A 25,114-nucleotide genomic window follows, 5' to 3' on the forward strand; every position below is an offset into this window, starting at 1 on the left:
GAATCGAAATTTACTGTTCTTTGGGTGGGTTCAGCTTTCTTTGGGTGGATTCAGCTTGTGCTGAACTATTTCTACTCTGAAACATCTGTATCAGATAGCATTTAGTGATTGCCATATGTACAATGTTGAAATAACTTTAAATATCTGCAGTGCTTGAGTGTTTACAAATAGAGGGTATTTTATAACTTTAATTCATTCCTCTTGCCAGGCCTATTTCCGTAATTTCTAGGTTTCTATACTTTTCTCAATTTGAAAATTTCTGTGGAAAAAATTTTAAGGGAAAGAATGTATATTGAAATTGTTATAAACTAAATAACTTTTATTAAGAGCATATATTTGTATCAGTCACAATTAAAAGCAATGATAGTCATAAATGGCATGGAAGTGTTTTTTATGAACTCAGTGAAGAAAATCCCTGTTTGTTTATTGATACATAGTCTTTAAAGGGGGTATATTTGCACATGCATTGTTATAAAGAAGTATTTTTTGCTCTTCAGAATGTGAAAATGCAAAGCATAATTTTTATTATGATTTTACTAAAAAAAAAAGGGGTTATGAGTAACTTGACCTACTCAGTGGAATGAGTTTTAAATTGTTATACAGCTTTCCCATAGGCATTTGATACTCCAAACTCAATTTCAGATTTTTAAAATAATTTTACTTTTTTGACATGAATAGGAAGTGGCTGCTGATTCCTACTTTCCTTTTTTTTTTTTAAATAATGGAGCAATGAAAGAATTCCAAAGGTGTTGGTCAGGAAATATCCATTGACAAATACAGTATATAAATGAAGTAAAATAAAACCTGCATTAGCATTCTGACTAAAAATTGTGGCAAGTACTTTTATTTATTGTGATTTAACATTTTATTAACAGGCACCTTTGCCTTGCAGGAATAACAGCTCAAACAAACAGCTCAAATGACTGTAGGTTGCCACTTCTAATGTTTTACAGTAATTTTCAGTTTCATAAGCCATCTTATGGAAAAAAAATCCTTTTGATTCACTGTAAGTTCATTTATTATACTATGTCACAGCATGAAAGCAACAATACAGACATAATCCTCGCACGTGTAGAAAGGGCTAACTGGGTTGTGCATGTGGTCAAGGTAGGTTTTCCAAGGTCTTGGTCATGCAATATCATCAGTATTTCTTACTGTACTGTTCTGGGAGGCAGCTGCAGCATGCTAGTACAGCTCTCATCCATGCAGGTTATGAGGGGAGAGATGGATTTTTTTTGTTTTCCAAAACAAAGATACTTGACATGCTATTTTCTACTTAATGAGCCTTGGTAAAGTTAATCAATGGACTGCAGTAACTGTAGGGAATGAAAATCTATTGGAAATTATTTTGTTAGTCTACAATTAGCCTGCTAGAACCAGTGACAAGGTTCCTGCCTTGCTGAGGAATTCTGTGCAACAATAATGAACCTTCAGGTGATTTCTTTAACTTTTTTCTTTTAATATAATAATTTATTCAGGGAAAGGGCTGTGTTGCAGCAGGAGGAGTGCAGGGCAGAAAGATGTGGGGGTTTCAGTTTCAGAAGTAGGCTTCTTTAAGTTCCTTCTGGTGTAAATAAGACCTTCAAAATTGCTGATAAGGGGAGAATTACTATTATTTATTTGTTATTTTAGAAATGAGTCATGTTAAAATTGGGTAAATGTGAGGTAAATACTCTATTTTGTAACTTCCACTCAACAACTGTTGAGATGCTGGAGCTTGTAATTAATGCAGACTGCTGTGGAAGTTGGTCTCCCCAGGATGAGTACTGGTCATCCTGAGAAGCCAGCAAGACTGAAAGCCTGAAGCCACTAGCCCTTGGAGGGGCTGCGCGTCACTGTGGTTTGGGATAATGGACACTGACAGCTTCCAAAGAGCTCCATACCAGGAGCTAGCTGGGTCTAGGAAGAGATTTCTTAGAAAAGTCATCAAAAGTGACACATTAGGGAACTGATTTTTTGATGAAAGTGTCTGCTAGAAAACTTCTGACCATCTGTATCCTGTTGAACGATGCAGTTGATGTTAAGGATTGAACAGTGCTTCAGTATCCCTTCTGACCCCATCCCCTTTAGCTCCCGAATGCTCGAGCTTACCTCTCACAGCATCAACATCCTGTGAAGGTTTCAACTGCACAGCCAAAATTCATGCTGGGCTGGACTGTTCTCTCTGAAGAGAGAGAAGAGTCTTGGCAGCTGCACCTGACAAGCCCCAGTGACTTGCTCTGTGTGCCGAGCAGGGGACACCAGCCTTGCTGCTGCTTTAAAGCATTGGCAGTCCTCAGCTGGCTGACAGCCCCCGTGCTCTGCCAACAGCATACTCGCCAGCATGCTCTGCCTTGTGGGCTGAACGTTAACCTACAGGTATTGACTTTAAGTTAATTTGGGTATGTTTTTTTTGAGTGGGTTGTGTTTAGAAGTGTGTGTGTGGGGGGGGGCTTCTCTCCTCCACCCCGTCAATTTTTTGATTTGTTTTTGCTGTAGCAGAAAGATTTAACGGGGGGTCAATAACTTCCCGTTGAACTTTACAGAAAGTAGCTTTTGTTTCCCAGCTCTTGAGCAAATTCCGGTAAACCTTAACCAGTTGGGGCAGAGTTGTCTAATCAGGTCTTTCAACTTTGAAGACAGAATTTGCACAACTAAGAACAGAGAAAACTTTTTTATGTAAATCTTTTGCTGAAATTTAAGTCCGTTGTGGTTTGTAGAATGTGATTTTCAAATTTCTCTGTTACATGTAGTTAAACCTCATATCTCTGTGGTTTTGTTACTTCAGAATATATGATTTATAGTAGATGACCTTTTTCTCACAGGTGGCTCTTTGCTCACGAAGGTTCTTAAGTGTGAAAGTGTGAAGGTGCTTGTGATGCCAACTTGTTTCACAGAGGTGGGTATACTTTGAATGCATTGTTCTTTTGATTATGAAAGGAGAACAAGAATGGTGACAATAGCACTTCTGCATTCCTCTACGTAGCTTTTTTCTTCCAGGTTTTGGTCCAGGAAGGGATGTGTTCTTAGCTGTTGCGGTAGAATTACCAAATCACCACCCGTTAGCACTAGCAAGTGCTTGGCTAAGTAAAACTGAAGTCTATAGCATATCAACACTGTCACTGACAAGACCAACGCTGACACTTACTTGTGGTTTCCTTACGGGTGCCTCAAAATGGTTAAAGTAGTTCAATTTTCAAAGCAAACAGTAAAGTCAGGGAATTGTTTTCACAGAAGTGTAGACTTTGTACAGGCTATCTATAAGCTTTATGCAGGCTTTCTGAATAGGTTGCTCTAAATAAAGCAATTCTGCATTTCATTTCTGATTCTAGCTCTTGCAAGTTTTGATCCAGCTGAGAACTCGCATTTTTGCTGATCTGAAAGAATATACCCCTTAACACCCTTGAGTTTTAAGGCCACTGCAGCTTCCTTGCTTTCTGTAGAGGGGGAATCTGAAAATCAGGGCATTTTCCAAGCCCTGATCTGAGACAATGTAAGCAAGGTATTTCTCCACAGCTGAAGAAACTTTGTAGAGATTTTATTCCTATTTGGAGAAGGCATTCACCTGTCCTATAATTGCGTGGTAAGCTTCCAGACAGGTTTACTGCAAAGTAAAGTTGCATTGTACTTGGTGTACTTGCACAGTATGGTAACGCTGAACTTTTCTCATTGAGACATCACGCTCAAAGACAACCTGGTTGTCTAGTGCAGCTAGTAGATTTCTAGGCATCTATGACTTGTGGATTCAGTGGGATTTGAGTTTGCAACAAAGGGAATTAATTTTCTGTGCTGGAAAATCTGAGTATAGACTTTTGCCGTTTAGGAAGTTGTATCCAGGCAACTGCTACTGAATGGTGAGATGTTCTCTTTGCACGTGTCTGCTCTGCCCAGCCAAAACCGTATTCCTGGGTAGAAGAACAAGTCCATCCATCCAGATGTAGTGGCCAAGTATGCAAGGGAAAGGAAATGGAGAGAGAAGAATGGTAATACTGAGTTGCTGTGCAAGAACTTCAGCTCTCCAGAGATGAAACAGTAGCAGAGACTTTCCTCTGTGAAAGATGGCAGTACATGCAGGGCAAGGGGTACGTCTCAGAGCGGTGTGGTTACTCAGCCACTGTCTGCCTATGTCTCCCTGCACTTCTCTCTTCTTTTTTTAATAGATTTAATACAAATTTTAAAAGTGAATTTACAATTTCTTTGCAAAGTTGATGTAGGTTATCAGTAACTAACGTTTCAGGCCCCTCCTGTAAATGCAATATGATGCACCTAATCTTTAGGAATACTAACGTGGTGAGGTAGTACTTGCCTTCTCAATTACTTCACCATATGAAGGTGACAGATTACTATCACCTGGAACTTTTAAACATTATTTTCATAAATGCTGATTCAGTGGTTCTGAAAAATGTCCGATTTGTGCATTTTGAACTAGTGAAACTGAAAGGATTGTAGGAACTGATAAGTGGAAGGCAGAAGCAATATACTTGATGCTTGTAAATTTATAGTTGGATTTTTGAAGTCTCCAGTATGTACAGCTACTAGAAAATCACTTGAACAAACTGTGATCCTTCAAAATAAGCAAAATGCAAGGAGTTATTTTCCAATAAATCAAAAAATGAATGAACTGTATGCTTACATCCTTTTTCCTAATGCTGTTATATGAAATGTTTATACTACACAATGGGCATTTCACTTGAAATATATAGACACTAACAACATAATCCATTTGTTCTGTCCTCTTGTTAATGTGACTATCAAGGGTAGGAAGGTGTTCCAAACACACCATTTGCACTGCAAGAGGCAGCCTCGAGTTATTAATATTTTCTTCATCCTAAACCAAAGCACAGCACCATACCAGCTAGTAGGAAGAAAATTAACACTATCTCAGCCAAAACCAGGGAAGATATCAATTTTAAAACACTTCATGATGATATAATTTACCAGTCCTAAAAGCAGAACTGGTGTAGATTTTAGGTACAGGTAGAAATACTGAGTAGCTCTAGGACTAAGTTAATACACACTGGGATGTTCATGGACCTAAATGCCTGTAAGAAGCTGTTAAGCTCCCAGACACTAATAATTTCTAAAAATACTCTATATTATACAGAGATATAATGTAACATATATTAACATAATAAACACATCACTGCAGCAGCAGCGTCTTACGAAATGGTTTGCCACATGCTGCCAAATGCTGAATTATATCAGCTTTATGGGCTATGCTGAATGTTTTCCTTAAGTAAAGTTATTTAAATTCTTAATGCCTCTTTTTCCCCTCAGTGAGGTGGAAAAAATATTTTTTTAATGGTGGACTAATGATGATGGTCTCAGGGGTGTTGATTATTCTGCATGATGTTTCAGGTTTTTTTTACCTACCTTTAGTAGGTATCTTGCAACTTTTGTTGTATATCTGCCATTGCCACTCTAGGTCCAAGCAGGATTTTCCAGACACAACTATTTTGAAGTCTCTAGTTGTTGTCTCAGTGAGAATTTCTTTCTGTTTTTCTATTTCAAGGGATGCTTTTTTGAAACAGTGTGTTAGTTCCTTGTTAGCTGTGATGAGAAAGATACTTGCTTTCACCACATTGAGTTGGGCTGATGTATATACCTTAAGTTTCTTAAGGCAAAGACTCCTTTTGTTGGTTATGTTATAAAGGCTGTAAAAATACTCAAACATTTCAGATTTTTGCCCCTCACTGTAATATAAAGGGAGAAAGGCAAGAAATTAGTGCTTTGTGAGCCAAGCTTTTACTGTTTTATCATGACAGATAATGGCAATATTTACTACTTATGAGCCATGCACATAAATTTACATACATAGTAATGAATAAAGAAAAATACTGTGGCATTTGTAGTTAGAACATAATCGCCATGTATATTAACACACTGTGATCTGGTATGTCAAAACAAGTGAGCCAAAAGTAAAGCTATTTCACCAAATTGATTCGGTACTATGAGAGTATTGTAAGAGGCTATAATAATGGAGGAATAGATTAAAATATTTCTGCATATAGCTAAAAGGTGAAATAAGGGGGATAAGCATTGTCATACTTTGCAGCATGCAATCAGCTCTTAAGTATAGGAGTCCCTGTACTAAATTTCTGAAGTGTATCAATAGCTCTGTCCTTTAGAGGTCAAGTCTTAAGTGGACTGAACAGTAAAAGTTCTGCTAGACTGAGTTTGTCTTGTCTGAAATCCTGCATCTCCTTTTCCCTTTCTCATGTCTTTTCTCACTCTTTCTCATGTCCTTTCCCATTTTCCTATGTAGCTCGGGCTAGATATACCAGACCAAACCTTAAGTAAAATGAGTGTTTCCTTTCTCTGCCATTAATACCTTCTCCCCCCCCTGCCCCCTCCCCCCCCCCCCCCCCCAAAAAAAGACAAAACACACCACACTTTAGAGCATTTTATACTGCTGATACTCCATTCCTGTTTCATTCAGAGTGCATTCCGCTGTTTCTGCTGCCTCCTTGGCCCTTGAGCACTACTTTTCCTCTGTAAATGATCCCTAGACACTTGGTGTGGGTTCCCTGTGATCGTTGGTGAAAGTGTAATGGTACTGTGCAACTCAGTCTTTGAAATTCTGTTGTTAGCCATTTGCAGGGGGAAAAACGCTAGGAGCTGTTGGGTAAAGGTTCAGAAAATGCTTTGTCTTCCCCAGCTGGAATAACGCACTGCTGGGGAGGGCTGAACTGAGAAAGCACTACCTGCTGGTGTGCCGTCTTCATCATTCACATCCTGAGTGCAGAATGCCAGCTCTGGGAGACCTTACCTGCAGATCTACCAAAAAATGTGTGATGGGAGACCCAAGCAAGTCCAAAAGTGTATGTGGAACACCACCAGATTCAGCACGGAGGTTCCCAGGTAACGGGATGGTCTTAATGATAAAATGGGAAGGGTGGGAGTGTGTGGGGTTATATGGATGCATATACAGACTTTAAATGTTGTTTGATAATGTTGCAGTGGTGGTAGCAACACTTCAAAAATGCACTCTTTATTGTTCCGATCCACTGACGTGGAAAATACAAGTGAGGTTTCTTGGACAAGTGAGGTTTCTTGGCATTCTGTCACCTGACCAGCCCCGTCTGTCCAGGCCTGTTTCTCAGGCTGGGTACCAATTGAATATATGTATTGATATACTAAAGGAAGGGCTAGCAATGAGAAAAGATTGATTGACAGAAGAGAAGATGATTGCCAGTGTCAAACAGGGAGAATGCATGTGCTATTCCCAGGGTTTTCTGAAAACAATTTCAGTGTGTTCACTAATGACTTTGAAGGTAAGGTTAATTTGATATTGATCAGATTAAGAAATGTAAAATCTAGTAAATAAAAGCAATTAATTACAAATATTGAGGAGGACAGTAGCTTGTTGTTGAATGCAAGTGAGGGGAGTTTTAACATAAGTAAGAGCAAGGTGCTACAGAGCTGCGAATGCTCCTGATGTCATGAGCTACCTTATGACTACTTTTTCCTTGTTGGAGAAAACTTTAATTCCTCCTGGAATTCCTCGTCTTTGTGCTTCAGCATTTGATGTTGTTTGTGCTGAAGTAGCCACTGTAGCTGAGCAGAAAATATGTTCTTACCTCCCAGGATTTCTCTGTTGGATTGAAGGTACCCAGATATCTTCTCAGGCTTCTATTTAATTGCGGAGAGGAGCTCTGGGGCAATCAAGTGCTTTGTGCTTGCCAGGCTCGCTTGAGATTCCACTACCTATCAGAAAAATAGAGAGAGTAGCAAAATGTGAATTTACATTTCTTGATGCCAAAGCTAGAAATGTGGAACTTCAGAGGACACTTTTACACGCAATGGGCGTTGAGGCATGCCTGCAATTTCTGTGAGGGACCCTGGAAGCCAAGGATACAGCTGCACAGCAGTGCTTCTTGGGAGTGCTGTCTTCTAGTCTTTGAAAGTTCAAAACTTTATTCAGTGGTAGAAGCCGAAGGGTTACCTTACACCTATATTTTAAAAGCTGCTGCTCATAACTTATCTGATCCAGGGAGAGCCAGTGTCCTTACTGCGGCCCACTCGTCTCAGAGGCAGCTCTTTCAGCTCTTCCTTTCAGGAACATTCCTGAGGAGCAAGTTCCTGCTTGCATTGGTTCTAACATTGCATGGAGGCTTTAGGTGAATCCTTTCTCTTGCTGTTGCCACCTCTTGTGGCCTTTATGTATAATGAATGACTAGGTAGAAGAGGTGAGAAAATCAGTCAGTGAACCCAAGCCATTGGGTTTCACACAGAGGGGGAGACAACTAAGTACAGTTTTGCCTGCCTCACAGTCTCCCCCACGGTCCATCCTTGTCCCGTGACTCCACTAAAAGTTACTGAAGACTCCGTCTTCCACATTTCCTTATCAAAAAGCAGGGAAAAAAAAGTTCCACTACATACATTGCACTTGTATCATCCTTTCCCATGTGCCTGTTTTGTTTTTAAGAGAAATGATAATAGAAACGCTAGTGGGGAAGGACAGAGCACAAGCAATTCCCACTCCTTCCTTTGAAGTGAACAGTTTAAAAATGGGCTTATTTGTTAGAATTCAGGGTAAGTGGTTTTCAGTAGATGAACTATACATTTGCTGGGTTCCAATGGACTCCACCAAATCAACCTCCCACTCAATTCAATTAATTCCCTTCCCCCGTGTATGAGGAGCAAAGTTTGGATATAAAAACACCAAATGTAAGATTAAAATGTCTACAGATATGATCAGAAGGGAGTCTATTTTAATAACCCTCTCAGATTGCTGTGCATGAGATGTGGAAGTAGGAGGTTTAATCTCAGTGCAGTGCCTTTACAATTATAATCAGAATTGAGCAGAGTATTGGTCAATAGGAAATGTGCTCCTCAGGGTAGGGAGAGTACTGTAACAAGAATTAAGTCTCAGGATGTTAGGGAAGAAAACCATCTGAAAAGAATAATCAGCTGCAGTGGTACGGATCTCATGTTCATGGAAAGAATTGTTCAAAACAAAATAAAAATCTCTAGCAAGAACCAGTAGAAAATTCACAGAGACTGAGGCCATGGTAGTGTGAGCAGGAGAGAAACGCTGTTTCCAAAATGCTTTCCTTTTGGTTATTTTTTACTTCGAGGTGTTTACAGCTGATGCCAAGGTAAAAAGAAGTTTTTCATTCTCTCTTTCTTTATGGCCAAGATTGGTTACTATAAATCAGTGTAGGGTGAATAAAAATTGTCACTAATGTTTGGGAGGTCACAGGTCATGGAAACATAAAGGTGATAATTGAAAATATCATTCTGAAGACCTCTTTCCTCCTTAATCTCCTAGGCTAAAAACTAGTCGAGTTTTTCCTTTTTTTGTCACGTAGTGTGTGTCTAGTGTCTTCTAAATTAACTTTGGGAGTGTCTTCTAAATTAACTTTGGGCTGCTGGTAGTTGAGGTATTACATAGAAACCAGGGTTAAGTCACATTATTAGAAAGTTCTTGATTATTTTCCCTTTTGTTTTTATTCACATCTATTATGTGCATTATTTGGAATGTGAGATTAAATATGGTTAACATGAGTTCACTACTCCTCCCTACCATAATTGTACTTTGCAGTGAGAATCTTACAGTATCTCTTAAGAATCTTAAAGATGACTGAGATAAGGTGTAACTTGATAAGGTGCTATAATTCTCTGCTCTACAGATACAACTAACTTAAGGCTTTCTTGCTAATTCAAACTGTATTATCATTTCTTAAGTAATCAGAGAGAACTGGAAAATTCAACAGTGGAAGAGGACAATTTACAGTTTTATATCCTAATTTTAAATTTGTAAGGTTAATAAAACAGTGGCCAAGATTTAAAATAAGTAATATAACCTCTATGCACTATTAACCTGGTAGTGAGGGAATGCAGGGAAATGCATAAGAGGATAGCATGAGACACCTTACTTCCTGTTCATTTGTCTGGGTGCGAGAGGATGTTTCCCTTAGAATAACCTCAATAATTACTTTTTTTTCTTTCTTCATCCATAGAAACAAGGAACTACTGCATTCTTGCCTACCTGTAGTGGAGGATGACGTTTCCCCTGTTGTATACATCTGTTAGGGCTGCAGGCAAATGACCAGGCCCTGTCCTGAGGTAATCTAACTGAAGATGTGAAAAACTGACTGGAACATGATTTGAGAAATTGCTCTGTGACAGATAATAGTGTAAGAAACTAACAGAAGTTGCAGATTTGCTGTAGCTGTGAGGATTATTTGGATTTCAGAAGGTGGGAAAGGTATAGTTATGTGAGAAACAGCTGGATTTCAGAAATAATGGCAGGGTACTTTGGGGGGGAGTGCAGTCTTGCAAGGCAAACAGCAAATAAGTAAACAAGTCAGAAATGCCATGCAAGGCTGAGACTACCTGGTAACAACGTCAGACACATCAAGCTGGGGCACAGAGGCCAGCAATACTGGGACCACTGGGAGTGGTGGTGTGGTGTGTCATTAGAGGCAGGTTGTTTATTTTGTAGATAAGTGGGACAGAGAAAAGGAGGGTAAAATAATGGGAAAAAGGCTTTTTAAAATACATATTTGCTGTTTGGGAACCAAATTGCACTCCCCCCCTGAAGGAATTTTCCTTCCGCCGCAAGCCACCACCAAGGATCCCACTGTCCTCAGAACAGCTTGAGGTGCCTGTGAGGCTTTTCATGTGTTGTGTTTTTAGGACTGCCCTGACATTTTGGTGTGCAAGCCCCTGTGCAAATGTGAAGCTGACTCTTCATGAGCAGTAAGTAAGCCCTCCATCTTATGGCAGGCTACAGGAGCCACCTCCATACACAAGAGCTGCAAGATGTGGCCGAAAGCTTGTGAAGCTGAACATAGTATGAATATTCCAGAGTGCAAGTCATCTTGTTATCAGAGAGTTCAGTTATTAGATTATATTATTTTTGTTTCAAAATAGCACTGAACTTCTGGAATTCTTGAACAAGCTATTTAAGGTATTACCACAGATAGGGAGTTGTTTTTTGTTTTTTTTTTTAAAACTTGCTTTCAGTGCAAAGATGTGCACTGTTATTGTGTCTTGAAGAAGGAGATGCCAGCAATGTGGCCTGAGTCTAACCAGTGTTTCTTCAGCTGCCTCAGCTTCCCTAGAGCCTTGAAACTGCAGCAAGACACAAGGTGCCTGCCAGTGTCAAAGCACCAGCTTGAAATACCAGCAAGAGGCTGTGTAGAGTGGCAAGGATGTGCTGTAAGTCTTGCCCACTTGTCCACTAGCACTAATCTGTCCTGCTGGTGGTAAAAGTTTCTGTTCTGCAGAAAACAGAGCAGGCCTTGCCAGCACTTCTGAGAGAGAGGAAGGCCTGAGCTACACTTTCAGTCACTTTGACTATCCCTGGTGGGGATTATTTGGATGATTGCAGGATCATTTGGTGGCGCTCTCATAACGCACCTTTGAACTCAGACTGCCTTAATCTAGTCCTGAATAGAAGTTAATTTAGAGCTATTCAGAAGCTAATTTAGAGAGATTTACTGAGCTCTCTTCAAAGGAGCAGTCTTTTAGGATTCCATTTCTAAAACGTGATTTTTTTTTTATTTTTTTTAACTGTGATTTCCAGGCTCTGTGTCAGGGAAAAAAAGCCGTGGTTACTATCATAACACATCAGATGGTGGTTACTTGATATCTTTTTAGCAGTACTCAGCTCTTCTGGAAACACCAATACTTCCTTAGGGCAGTGCAGGGACAAGCTACATGTGACACACCTGTGTGGCTTTAACCCCACTGGTATAGGCAAAGATCCTTCCCTGGGCTCACTGGGGATGCCCTAACACCATTGAGGCTGGATAACAATGATTAATACCTTCCTTGGGCTTCAGGCTCTGGGCCATAGTGGTCTTCATAGCTCCTGAAGTGGTCTGGCCTTGCCACTAGATCACACCGCTCACTATGCTACTGTGACCTCTGCACTCTTTCATTTATTAAGTTCTGAGTAACCAAAAAGTTTCTCCTTGTTGAAGCTTGGGTCAGTTGAGGAGATTCTACTAGAAATCCCCAGGCCATCTGAGAGGAAAATCTTTTCCAATGTCTGCCCAGCCTGGCGGGACCAGAATCCAGTGGGATATGGGGACTGCCATAGAGCTGACCTTGACTGAACCCATACACACTTTATGACCGGTGTTTTCTCTGCAAGAATGATGTCTTGGAATCATAATAGAGCCGAGGAATGGTGTGCTGCTGGCAGCATGGGACAGCCCCAGTGGGACACCAGGAGCAGCCAGTGGGGGGAAAGAAGAACTCGGGTCCCTCGGTAGCACTGCGCTGAGCACAGCTCTGCAGGCATGGCAAGTCTGGAGCAGGCTGTACTTTCTTCCATAAGGCCATCTTGCTGAAAAGTCTGAAACTCTTCTCTCCAGACAGAGATAGCTTTGGAGATTCGGCTACCACAAGTAGCAAGCAGAAACTAGAGAATGAGGATTCTGTAAATAGCAAAAACTCAGAATCAGTGGTCAATAATGGGCAAGATATCTGTAAACAAAACTTATTCCTTTTCTGTTGTAAGCCAGGGCTTTTAGTCCTGGCTTCCCCAACAACCACAACAGTTACCACCTACTTTTTTTGTGTATAGTGGCTTGTGGTCTCCTGGATTGCAGCCCTAATCTTTTCATTTACTACTTTATTTTATTTTCAGGAATCTGACACCTTGTTAGGCCCAAGTAACTCAGCCTGAGGGCTAACCCCAGCTGAACAGGGTGTTTGCTGACAAGGGCAGCAAAAGAGGAACAGTTGTGGACTTGGCTTGCCTCAGCCAAGGCCAAAGGAGAGGAGGTGGCAGCAAGGCACGGCCTACAGACATGCTAGGCTGGCTGGGGGTAACGTGAGGCCTGTGGGGCTGCCTGGGCCTGGGTAGAGGCTCAAGTGTTGATTTCCTGACTGAAAAAAGGATTTCTCTGCACTGAGAGAGGTGGACGTGCAGAAATCTAGGCTTTAGGCCTAAAAGCTGGTTCAAACCTCTAGTGCAGGCAGGGGATATACATGGCTCTGGATTAGGAATGGCATTGGAAGAAAACTATATGACCAGTTCCCCTGGCACTTCAAATCCTTCCTCACTTGCAGCAGTGTATGGCTGGTGTCAAATTCTGTGGCAGGGTCTGAATTTGCGGGCATTGTAGCCAGCAGTGTGGCTATAAATGCTGCACTAAACAGGAGGCTGTGGCTGTCCTGACCCCATGTGCTCGGGTACGCTTTCTTACTTGCATTCGGCATTTCTCTGTGGTGCCAGGAGGGAGCTTCTCTATTTTTCTGAGACAACTTCCTAACAGAGGGGATTGGTAGAGAAGTTAACTTGGGCTGAGTTACTTTTTTCTCTGTTACTCTTCCCAGTCAGATAACTAAACAGATTAAAAAAAAAAAAAAAAAGAAAAACTGTTTTGAAAACACTGGATTACTCAGTCTTTTGTAGTTCCTTCTACAGGAGAACATACCAAATAAAAGGGAGCCTAAGGATTCCAACAGAGAGATGGGCACATCTTTGTGTCTATGTGTGGGAAGTGCTTGAAAATTGCCTCCTACGGGCAGATTAGTGACTTGTTAGGAGAAGGAAGCTTTTTTTTTTTTAAATATGCTTTGTATAAACTTTAAATTGTGGAAAGAATCTACTTCCCTGTAAAATTCATTATTCAGGTACTATCTGAAACAAATGTCAGGCTGACGCTTCACAAATTGTTTGCTACTGATTCTCGTATTACTTTACAGATGTTCTGAAAGTTTTCACACCAGGTTCTCTGGAAAATATGTAAAGCCGAGGGCAGGTTTCATTCTGTAACATCATTGTTTTGGCAGGTACACAGAAAGTTGAGTGGGCTGGTCACGTGCTTCCTATCTGTCAGCTCATCACTGTTAATAGGAGCTTGAAGGAAAATTGCCATTATTTCATGCAGCACTGGATGCTGAAAGTTCATGTGTCAAGAAAAGATGGCCATGGAAAGAACTGAATGTTTCATAACAGACGTTTTTTTGTCTGCAGAAGACATCCCTGTGCTAACCTGTTGGTGGCAGTTACCTTTTGTGTAGATGGGATCTTGGGTTAATTTGGACTTGCTGATGCTCTTTGAAAAGGACGTTGCACTCAGGCTGGAGTCTGCCTACCCTGCAACACTGATTAGGATTTTTTTTCAGCATTATTGAAGTCCATCTAAAGGCTGACAGAGTACTGTAGTGCACATTTTCCTGACTTCATGGAAGTATAGTTCATACTCGAGTGCCAGCTATTGATACCTCTCTTAACTACTGTGTGTATTGATGTTTCTTAGTTGTAGAGTTATGCTGCAAGTTCCAGCAGTTCTGTAGTAGCAGCTCCATATATCCATCGTGGATATGAGTGCCAATGAATACAGGTTGAAGCTACAGCTATATATATTTAAAGATGAAACACAAACTTTCTTAGCTTTCCTTGTCTGAAAGCCATTCTAACAAGCCAAATTACCCACTTTCCTGGGCTGTGATTTGTCCCGGATGATACATACGGAATTGTGCTTAGGCTGGATTAGAGGCCTCCTGGAGTGTTTCAAACAATTCAGTACTTAGAGGTTTTGGCATGGCATGTTACAGCATGACTGTAGCATGACTGATTTGCTAAAATGGCCGGTTTGCCATTCATAGTGCACCACTCAAATAGAACTTGTCTTCCTATTGAATGCAACAGCAGCTAGGTGAGATGAATCATACCAAAGAGCCATCTAAATTTAGCTGCCTAAATATTGGACACCTCATCTGAACCAGTCATCTAGATTAGTCTCAAAATTAGTCATCAGAGATAAGCAGCTCAACAGGTCAGTCTGACCTGCATTAAGGTAGGTTTCTAGTGGAGACTGGGGGATAAGTCATCTCTGGAGATAGCTGTTTTTCTCTGATGATTCTCACTTAATTTAGTGACTTTCGACAGTAAGGTGAGAGAAGGTTCTATCCTTTGGTAAAGCATCTTTTAAACTTCAGTTATCAATATCCTTCCTTTTAATTGTGAAAAACTGTGTTTGTCTGAAGCATGAAACTGAGTTTGCCTTTTTTTATTAATTCCTCTTTTTTTCTTAATATTTTTATTTTGATTTTGAATTAGCATAATTTCCAAGGGTAGGAGGAAAAGGGGAGAAATATTCTATATTCTTTATTTAAACATTTTTTTTCCAGTAATCAATACTTGAGCTAAAGCTATGTGTTTCAGTGTTCTCTCCTTTACAACATAGATCAAACAGTGTTGTGAACCCATACATCTTCCCTGTCAAACATTTAATTTGTTGTGCTGTTCATTTATAGCTTGAGACTAGAGAACTATTGGTTGACAAAAGAGGATGGATGGCTTTTTTATTGAGTCCTTACATAGCTGGCAGAAGATAGCAAATGGGGGAAGGAAATGTGCAATACTCCTTTCCAAACTTCTAATAAATTGTGGGTGGATCACAAGGGGTTTATGCTAACTTAAATAACTGTTGCATTGCATTTTCAAGGGGGGGGGGGGGGGGGGATTGACGATCATTTGTCTCATTCACTGTGGTTAAACCGAGCATCAGAAAGCTTAAGAAAGAACTTTCCTATAGTGATATGCGGCAACTAATATTATGGGTACACAGCATGATCCATTTCTAAGGCATTTTTGGTTGTTGCTTAATCCCTCTGAACTTAAAATAATGTTAACATTAATACCAAACAAGAACTGTTTTATTTATACCAGTATACTGCTGAGCTTTTTTTCAAGTTAGTAGCTTATGGCAGTGGGAAAGTGACTTCAGCTTGCTTCTCTAGCAGCTCCTAGCTGTGAGCTTGTTCATGCACAGGGCGGTCATGCCGTGGGCAGAGCTTCGAAGCCCAGATGTTGCTGCTGCCTTGCAAGTTCCCAGTTATGGGGCAGCGTGCATGCCCTGGCCTTCCCTCCTGTTAATCGCTCTTGCTCTGATTATCTTGAAGTACATACAAATCTTACCACTGTATAAAAATACAGATGCTTATTGGTTTGATCTAATCATTCCCCGGTTTGAATCTTATTTTTGTCTTTTTGTTTGCTTTCTAGTATCAAATTGTAAGTTTCATCTCTAGCTTTGGAGACTTTTGGCTCTGTTCCTCTGCTTCTTTTGCATCACAATATCCACCCCATCTTTCTCAATATATGTAATGATCTTGCTTCTGTTGAGTAATTTTACCCATGTATAATATTCATCCCAAGCATGCCCATCCTGAGCATCCCAGAAGCGCAGATACGTCTCTTCCCCCCAGATTTGTTCACAAGGTCTCTTGCACTATTGGCATTCAATGCATGCTCTTACTATGATTCCTAGTGGAAAAAATGGACTATTATTATGATTATTACTGGATTAGTAATCCAGGAGAATAATTTCTGAACTGCGAATGCATTGTCACTGATGCTGTCCCCTTAAGGGAATTTCACCCTTAACATACATAAATTTAAAATGCATAATTCTGTAATGATCTCTTGACTACAGGCTATTAGTGCTATAATCCATGCAAACTGAATTTCAGAGTGTTGTTTTCTAGTAACAGTAGAAAACTTGTATCCTCTTTCTCTGTCACTAGAGAGGGACAAAACCTATTTATCATAATTAGAGATTGTGATTGGTTTCAAGTTATCCATCTTGATGGATTGCTTAGAATATAGATCTGTATTTTACATTTCTCTAACATTTCTGAGTTTCTCATGTTTCCCTTTTTCTTTGGTTAATCTTTCATTTAAATGCAATAATTAAAGCTAATATTGCGGTTTACACACACATGCAAACAATGTGTAAACAACTGAATAACTATTAGTAAAGAGCATTGCAGCCATTAGACTAACAGAAGTGTTTCTACTAAGCAAAAGGAGAATGAGTGCATTATGTAATAATTCTCTCAAGAATTTTGAACAGTGTATAAGCAAAGCAAATGCAAGGAGAGGGATATCTGAGCTTTTTAAAATTAAGTGAAGTTTCTGCTTGGCCACATCTTAATGAACAGAAGCAAGCTAAGCCATGTTGCTTATATCTACATGGAATGAATGGCACTTCAATCAATAAACCCAATAGTGAAGAGTAAGTGGTTGTAAGTATATGGCTGCAAATGTCAAATATAGTGTTTAGAAATGCATTGATAAAACTGAGATTTTTGTATTTGTTTATTTTTAGGCAAAATATACTTGTATAGTAGTTGGTACTGACCGTGAAAATAACATGCAGAATTAATACCATGATTGATTTTTGCAGTGAAAAACGCTTTCATACCACAACCTTATTATCTAGAAATCAACATGGTAAAATCTTACAATAGGGCTCATAAACAGGACAGCAGAAGTCAAAATAATTACATTTACTGCAATTTCATTCAGAAAAATTCCTGTGTAGAATAGGTAGAACAAATGAAGAATAGCCATGGATCTGATATGCTGTAACAGAAACCCCCAGACTTACCTTTCACCTGCACATTTCCAACCTCTCAGGAAAAGCACCAGCCAGGCACTGCTGTTTGAAAGATTTAAAAAAACATATCTTAAAGGTTCGTAGGCAAAGGGAGGGGGCTATGCATCTCTTAGGAATTAACACTTAAAAATGTGTGTGCACCCTCACATGGAACACTTGTTACCTTGTCTTAAGCAGCGAGTTTGTGGAAGCTGTTGTTAACATTTTCTAGCACAGACTTTCTTGAAACCTTACTTATGAATACATTTGTATATACAATTCTCCAGTCTTTCATCAAGAGATAATGTTTGAATTTCCGGAGATTGTCTCAGAACTGATTGCTTAACCTTCTCCAGCATCAGCAAAGTGTACCCAACTACTCCCTTCATGTTTTCCTCAACAAAGCAGCTTATGGAGCTTCTCTTATCCAGTGGTAACTCTGACCCAGGCTAACAGCTTTTCAGTTTCCAGTGAAGCAGAGTTCGTGGTGTGGAGCCTAAGCAGCCTGTTCAGGGGCTGCACTTGTAGCAGACCCAGCCTGTGGTTCCCACTCACTCACTGCGGTGCTGGCTGAATGTTTCTACAAGGAGTTTGTTAGCTTAGCCAAAGGGAAAGCCAAGCAGCACTGGGGCAGACCAGAGCCATGTGTAGCACTATTAAGTTCTCATTCCTGCATGTCAACAGCTCTCGTACTGCTCTGTGATGGGCCAAACAGTTTGATTTGAAAATATGACCTATCTTGAGCAGGTGCAAACATCATTATACACTTCAGTCTTCACCAGGCCTACATGGCTCATCCACAGGGCTGCTGTCAGCACTCATTGACAGAGTATTGATGAGCATTCTCAGTAACTGGTAAGCCTCTCCAAAATATTCCTGTGGTTGTCTCTAAAGGGGCATGTTAACACATGCTAAGCTAGATGGTCAGCACTAGCTCCCTTTGAGGACTACATGCATGCTAAGTCATAGATAGGTATCAGGCAAACTTAAACTGTTAGGGAGTGAAGGTTACACCTTCACCCATAGGTACCTGCACCTACAAACACAACCTCAGAGGCCTGCACCATTCTGCGTTTTAAGAGACAGCGGTTTCAACATCTTCACAAGGAAATTTTAAACAAAAAGTATACTCCAGTTGCTTCATACAAGCATGTTTGCAAGTTGTTTTTCCATTCTTTTTAAAGAACTGAGTTGAACTTAAATATATGGTTGAGAAAAGATCCATTAGAATTAAACTGCATACACTGTAAGCTACTGTCAAACTTCAAATATTTCTGGTTTCCTCCCTCTTATTCCTTTTATTTTCTCAATAAATAATGCACTCGTTCAGTAAGTGAAATAGACTGCTTCAGTAGCCCATCATGTACTTCATTTTTGCTAAGCTTTTGTCTGTTTTAAATCCTCTCATTTTAGAGAGATGGAGGAAAAAAGTCTTCTCACTTTTTTTTTTTTCATTTAAACTTATTGCAAATTAGTTGAAAGGTTTTGTTTGTCCCTAGTGCATCTTAGGTTTGGTGTAATGGATACCACTGAGTCCTTGACACAGCATAGGTAGATAAAACATGGGGTGCCTATAGGATGTCTAGATATTCAACATTAGTTTTTGAAATTCCTGATATATCCTTCCCCGTACTGCCTCCATCTTCCCCCTCTGTAACCTTTTACAGTTTTATATGCATTCTCATATATATATATATATATTTTTTTTTTCACAAGATAATAAAAAACTACTCCCCTACTCTTTTAAATGTCAAAGATGCCAAAGATGTCCGCTGGGGATAATGCGGGAAAAGGTTCTGTTTAAAATAGCCCCAGCAACATTGAGGCAAGTAATGTTTTGTTATGTTGCCTGGTGAGCTAACCCTAGAGCAAATCATGCAGGAAGATGAATATGTTTTGAAGGCCTTTGAGAACAATGATTATTCTTCAAATGTATCCTAACTGCAGAAACATGCCTAAAAAATAAATGCTTTATTTACACAGAGAGAATTCATAAAGTGTTCATTATCTTTTCGAAAAGTTTCATTGCCTGTTTTATGTGTAAGCTAAAAAACCTACTTTTGCGTTTGCACCTGTCTAAATATTTCATAGACGCTCCTGCTATATTCTTGATAGTTTGATTTCCAATCTCAGGTTGTCTGTCCTAGAGACAGATTTTCAGTGATGTTCAAGGATGTGCATGTTGCTTGCAGCACAGCTGACTCCATGTGTAGGTGATGGACCAAGTCTGTGTCCATACATCAGGTACTGCATCCACCATTTAAATGTCAGTGTGTCATTGCAATGGAGTCTCTCGCACAGAGATCAAAATAATATCCCTTCAAGACGTTTCATAGCTGAGCTCCAATCAGACAAAGCAATAGACCTGTTTTGTTACTACTAGCTTACTTTCCTACCCAATATCCATTATGGATCAATATCCATTATGATCTTTTTCCATAAGTCAACATATTTATCCTCCCTCCCCAAACAATAAAAGAAATATTAAGAAAAATAATAGTTTTTGAAGGTAAAAAGAATACTAGACTTAACTAAATATGTTTTAACTTGGTTTACATTTTAAAGCTTGGTTGAATACAGGTAGAATATGTGCTTTTTTGTTTGTGTTCCTAGTCTGAAAGAGTGAAATGGATTGTACTTTTCTCCATTACCGTCTTTTTGGTGCATCTTCACATAGGGATGTGTTTGCCTCTTGGGAAGTTGGAAGTGTAAGTGGTTGACAAACTAGCTAATAAATCTGAGGTTAATAGGGCTGTAGACAGCAAAGTACATAGGCGTAGGAAGGATCACCAGCCACTGAACGCTGCACATCTAGAAACTGTCAATACAGAGTATGAAAAATGCAAAGGACAAAGCAAAACTAGGAGAAGTTCCAGCTCATTTTTCTGCTTGCTGAAGCAATCTCTCACATCAGCATATCCTGGTCCTCTAGGGAAGAGAGATGTATTTAGGGCCTGATCTTTCTTCTATTCACACCACTAGAAAGTCTCCTTTTAACCTAAAGTGGACAGGATCAGATCATTAATGATTGTCTCCCCAAAAATCACACCAGAAAAATAACAATGCTTCAGGTTATACCAAAATCTGTATACCAAGTAGCTCTCTCTTGCCTATTTTTTTTTTTTCAAATTCACTTTGAGGTATTTAAGGATGCATGTTAGATCTTTAAAGCTGATTATTCTAGTTCTCTTAATTAGTGGACCAAATGACTGATACAGCTGCTGTGCACTAGTGGTAGCAAGGACAATTTCCATCTGGGGAAAAAAATCTTTTGAAGAAATTTTCTGTGCACTAAATGAAATCCCTTGGAGTAGCTTGTGGCCAGAAATTTGAGCAAGTCAGCATGGTGCTCTTGAACTTGGTGGAGCCACACTGGTGTCTGTTGCCTGTGATGGCCGTTGAATAATGAAATGAAATACTCTTAGTGCATTAACACAAGTATAAAGCAGGAAAGGGAGAAAAGATGTTACCATTCTACTAAAATTGGTCAAAGAAATGAGAATTGCCAAAGACTTGCATCTTTGTTGCGCTTTTCATTTATCTAAAGCTGCCATAAAATTAGCTGACCAGAGACTTAAAGGTGTGCCCTACACATCCCCGTACTGCTGAGGAGACCCTCCCTGCACCGGGAAGGCTGCCAGGCTGTTCTGCTGCTTCCTTTGAAGGCACGATGCCCTTAAGGCCCCACTCTCCCCTCTTCCTTCCCTGTGAGGGTACTTCTCAGATGCTTTTGATCATGGAAGGATGTCGCCACGGGGTTGTTGTTTCAAAGGGATCCAGGATGCCCCACGCCAGCTGGCCGGGGGTGACCACCTGCCTCAGGGCTCTTCCCCCTTGCTGTGGGCACTGCACCCTCTGATGGCATTGCGCCTCTTGCAGGCAGCTGCTCACAGCCTGGGAATGTTTTCCAGGGCACGGAGAAGCAGCGGGCAGTGGGAGCCGAGGTTGCTGAAGGAGGAGCAGGCTGGGAGCGGTGTCCTGGCACTCCCACGAGGCAGATCCTTGCTGCGGTGTCACCACGAAGCACATCTTCCATGCCATGGTGTTTTAATATTGAATTAGTGCCATCAGTCAGGAGCATTATTATTTATTTATTTAGTTCCTAAATAGGTTTGAAGCTAAAGTGCTGGTTTTGGCAGTGATGGGACATAGCCTGCCTAAAGACGGAAGGGAGAAGGCAAACCTATTAACCACATAGGACCACGGGTTCATACGCAGAAGTCTTGTCCTTTGGAAGGGTGATCTGAAAGGAGGTCCCCATGGTATCAGGTAAGCACAGCACCTCCTTTAGTATTGCATAAATAATTCTCCTGGCTATAGACTGAGTTAATTGCGTGGTTAAGTGCTGGAGTGGGGGCACTGGAGTCTGACAGCAAATCACGACTTTTAATGTTATCTGGAATAATGCCATTATGGTTTGCCCTTACACAAAGCTGAGGTTCACTGATGGACATCATATTACCATCTAAAAGAGGTTTCCATTATAAACATAGGTTGCTCAAAATGAGATAGTGTTAAATTATTGCTCTGGCAGTGGGCAAAGTGAGCTTGCCGTAACAGAGATGGTTGTGCTTCTTTGTGCCCTAAAGGTTCAAATTCTGTGACAAGACTAAGATTTGTCCATGTCAATCTAATCTGGCACTTGAGATTTCCTTTCTCATAGCCACACTTTTCACTAAGTCCTTGCATGATAGGAAATAATTGTGCCCAAATTCAGAAAAGTACGTATTCACACACAAAATGCATATTCTGACACAAAAGGCCCTGTCTTTGATTTAGTGGGATATGAAACTGAATACTCTGGCCTCATTGGTATTCTGTAGTAGTTTTGTGTTGTTTTGTTTTTACCTGAACATTAAGTGTTTTAACAACATGGATATTGGGTATGGAAATGGTGCAATTTCTGATATTTTTTCAATACTAGTGTAAGAAGTATATATGTTATGGAGAAGGTACCAGTTGCTCTGGCATGCGAAAGAGAAGCTGCTGTAGTTGTCTTTTTATCTTTAAACTCTTTCAATAACCATCAAATATGGACTACTGTCAGAGGAGGGTTACTGTATTAATAAACCTTTGGTCTGTTGCAACGTGCTCCTTAGTTTTCCAGAACAACAAAAAAGTTGCACTTATACTACACCCCTAAATTTACAAAGGCTTTTAATTTTCAATACTGCATTAATGTTGAAAGATATTTCTGATTTATTTAAAAAGCACGCCCTTTTGTTTCACACTCATCTATTGCAATGAAGTCATGATGCTTGTGCCTACGACCCCAGAATCAGTTGTCAGAGAAATAAATGTGGCAACACAAATTCAATCCAGGGCTTCAGTGCAACATCGAGTGCAAAGAACATAGGAGAAGATAAGTGCCTTTCGGAAATGGAAACATTTATTAGAAAAATCTATTTGTTTTTGTCAGCTCTATTTGAACAGAGTGTTTCAGTGTCAAAATCTCCACTTAATTGAAATACATATATATTTAAGTTTTGCAGTGATCCCGTGCTCCTGGGGCTTATCCAGATTCCACTGATAGCAGCTGAGAGGTTCCTGTCAATTTCAGTAGACTTTGTTTATGCTCTCCGTTAAAAATCCTCATTTTTGGCAACATTAAACTGAAAAGTACATATTGAAAGTAAAAGAGTTTGTCACTAAACTCACTCTCAAAGAACCCAGATCCAATACGTGCAGGATTCTGTGCTTTTGCTTTCTATCAACCTCCATTAAATATAAAGGGAGTAAGGCTCATCCTAGAAGCACTTAGAACAAGAATTTAAACCACGAATGCTGAAGTATCAGAATTCTTCATTGCCCAAATATTTGAAAATCTGGCTTTCCTCAGAATTTTCTACCAAAGAAATAATATAAATCTAACAGTTGTATTTGCAAATGGGAAAAATACATTCTGCAAGAGGATTTGCCTGAACTGTAAATTAAAATGTCTAAGGAGTATCATGCTTTAATTTTCAGCATTACGTTTTGTGGGTTGTGATTTCATAAATTAGTTGTTTACCCCTTAGTTTTTGTTGTCTGAGCGTTCAGGTTGCCTATGCTCCCCCTCACCTATGGGGAGAATCCAGCAGCTCTGACCAGGAGTGGTGGTGAAGTGGTACGTGGAATCGTGTGCTGGAGGTTGCTGTTGCCTATGGTAGGGCTTTAAGTGACCATCTGAGAAAAACCTGTAGACGGGTAAAGTCCAGTGAAATGTGTGCTATCTTTAGCAAACAAGGAGTGTGATTGGAAGCCTTTTTCTCTGACCTACAGGAAAAGACGTGCTAATAAGCAGCAGTCAATGCACCAACCAGAATGGTTACATTTTCACTGAAAGTTGGTTTGATGCTTAAAGGGGAGATGGATAATTAAGACTTCATCTTCCAAATTATTAAATATTGATTTGTAGACATTTAGCAGCAGGCATAAAGCTCTCCTGAGAACTGGCAGCAACTGTCTAAAAGATTATAAAAGATTTTGGTTCTCCATGTAGAATTTAGCTTTTTGTTTTGTTTTGTTTAAAATTTATGAAATGAGAGTAAAATAAATCAGGAGGTAAATTTGAGCCCTCTGAGAGTGTCTGAGTTCTGCTCCATGTGGCCGTTCAGAGTCAAAATGGATGTATGATTTTTTTTTAAGGTTTGTATTGGCTTTTGGTTTATTGAAGTGTCAGGGGGTTTATAAGCTCTTCAACTCCAATTTTGATTGTTTTATCCAACTACTGTCACTTCTTATCAGTATTAAAGGCAGAAATCAAAGCACGGGACCCATGGGAAGCGGCATTTCAAATGTATAGCACCGCTCTTCTGTGTCACTGTTCTGAACTATGCACCCTCCGCTCCTGACAGCACACCCACAACAAGATAAGGTGAGTTCATGCTTTGTTAATTCATTTGTGAATTAAACAAAGGGTTGTTTTAGCTAGAAATTTTTCTTTCCACCTGCCTAGTCAAAACTGCTAAAATACAAGAGACCATATAGGACAGCTTTGTTTAGGCAGCCAGTTTCTCTTCACCCTTCTGCTAATTTTAAGTTGGTAATCTGCATGGTTACATCTGTTCAAGGAGGTGAAAATAAAGTATTCCAGCTTAACTGCATCTTGCAGGTGTTTCTCCCTGAGAGAAAGCGACCCAGATACATTAACTGGAACTGAAAACTTAGCCCTAAGCGTTGGTACTTGTTGGTCTGAGCCAAGTCAACCAGACACTGAGCTGCTCAGCATGGGCCCACCCGCAGGACACAGCCATGCAGAGGATTCCATGTGTGAGGTTACTTGAAAAGCTGTGCCTCTGTGGGAAGAAAATAACTCAAGTTAAAGGGAAAGGAAGACTTAAGAAAAACTTTTTTTTCCTTTTCTTTTTTTTTCAGTTGTCTATGCATTAGAAACCAACATGTATTTTCACAGTCCATTTTATTTGGGTTAGCAAGTGTATTGAATTTAAGAGATGACATTTTCTGTGCTTTATTCACAATAGTTTCACGTTGATCAAATCCATTTCAGAATGTTCCCCATTTTATGCAGACTCACTTTAAATAAGTGTAAGCAAAGTATGTTCATTTTACCACTGGCTCAGTTTATTAGGTTTTAAAAGTGCATTTCCACTACATCATCAAGAGCAGTAAGAGAAGAAAAGGAGTAGTGACGGAAAATCTGTTTGACAGAGTAAATTGTCTCTTTGCACATGTGTATATATAGGTGTGTGGATTTATATGGGTAAAGTAATGGCAATGTTACTGATGGAGCAGACACATTTTAGCATTATAATGACAAATCGTGAAAGATGACACACTTT

General features: G+C 39.9%; 1 long non-coding RNA gene across 5 annotated transcripts in view; it reads left to right on the forward strand.

Annotated features, from left to right (window-relative positions):
• The first annotated feature begins 6,433 nt into the window (after positions 1-6,433).
• Positions 6,434-25,114, forward strand: part of LOC310903303 — a 46,962-nt gene continuing 28,281 nt past the window's right edge. Inside the window, exons 1-3 of one of the 5 annotated variants that reach the window (XR_014587443.1) lie at positions 6,434-10,686; positions 21,433-21,602; positions 24,060-24,189. This is a non-coding gene — a long non-coding RNA (uncharacterized lncRNA). The other 4 variants (XR_014587445.1, XR_014587444.1, XR_014587446.1 and 1 more) reach the window with 4 other exon arrangements.

This window comes from Anser anser (genome assembly GCF_964211835.1).
Source record: "Anser anser genome assembly, chromosome: 8".
Classification (NCBI taxonomy): Eukaryota; Metazoa; Chordata; class Aves; order Anseriformes; family Anatidae; genus Anser; species Anser anser.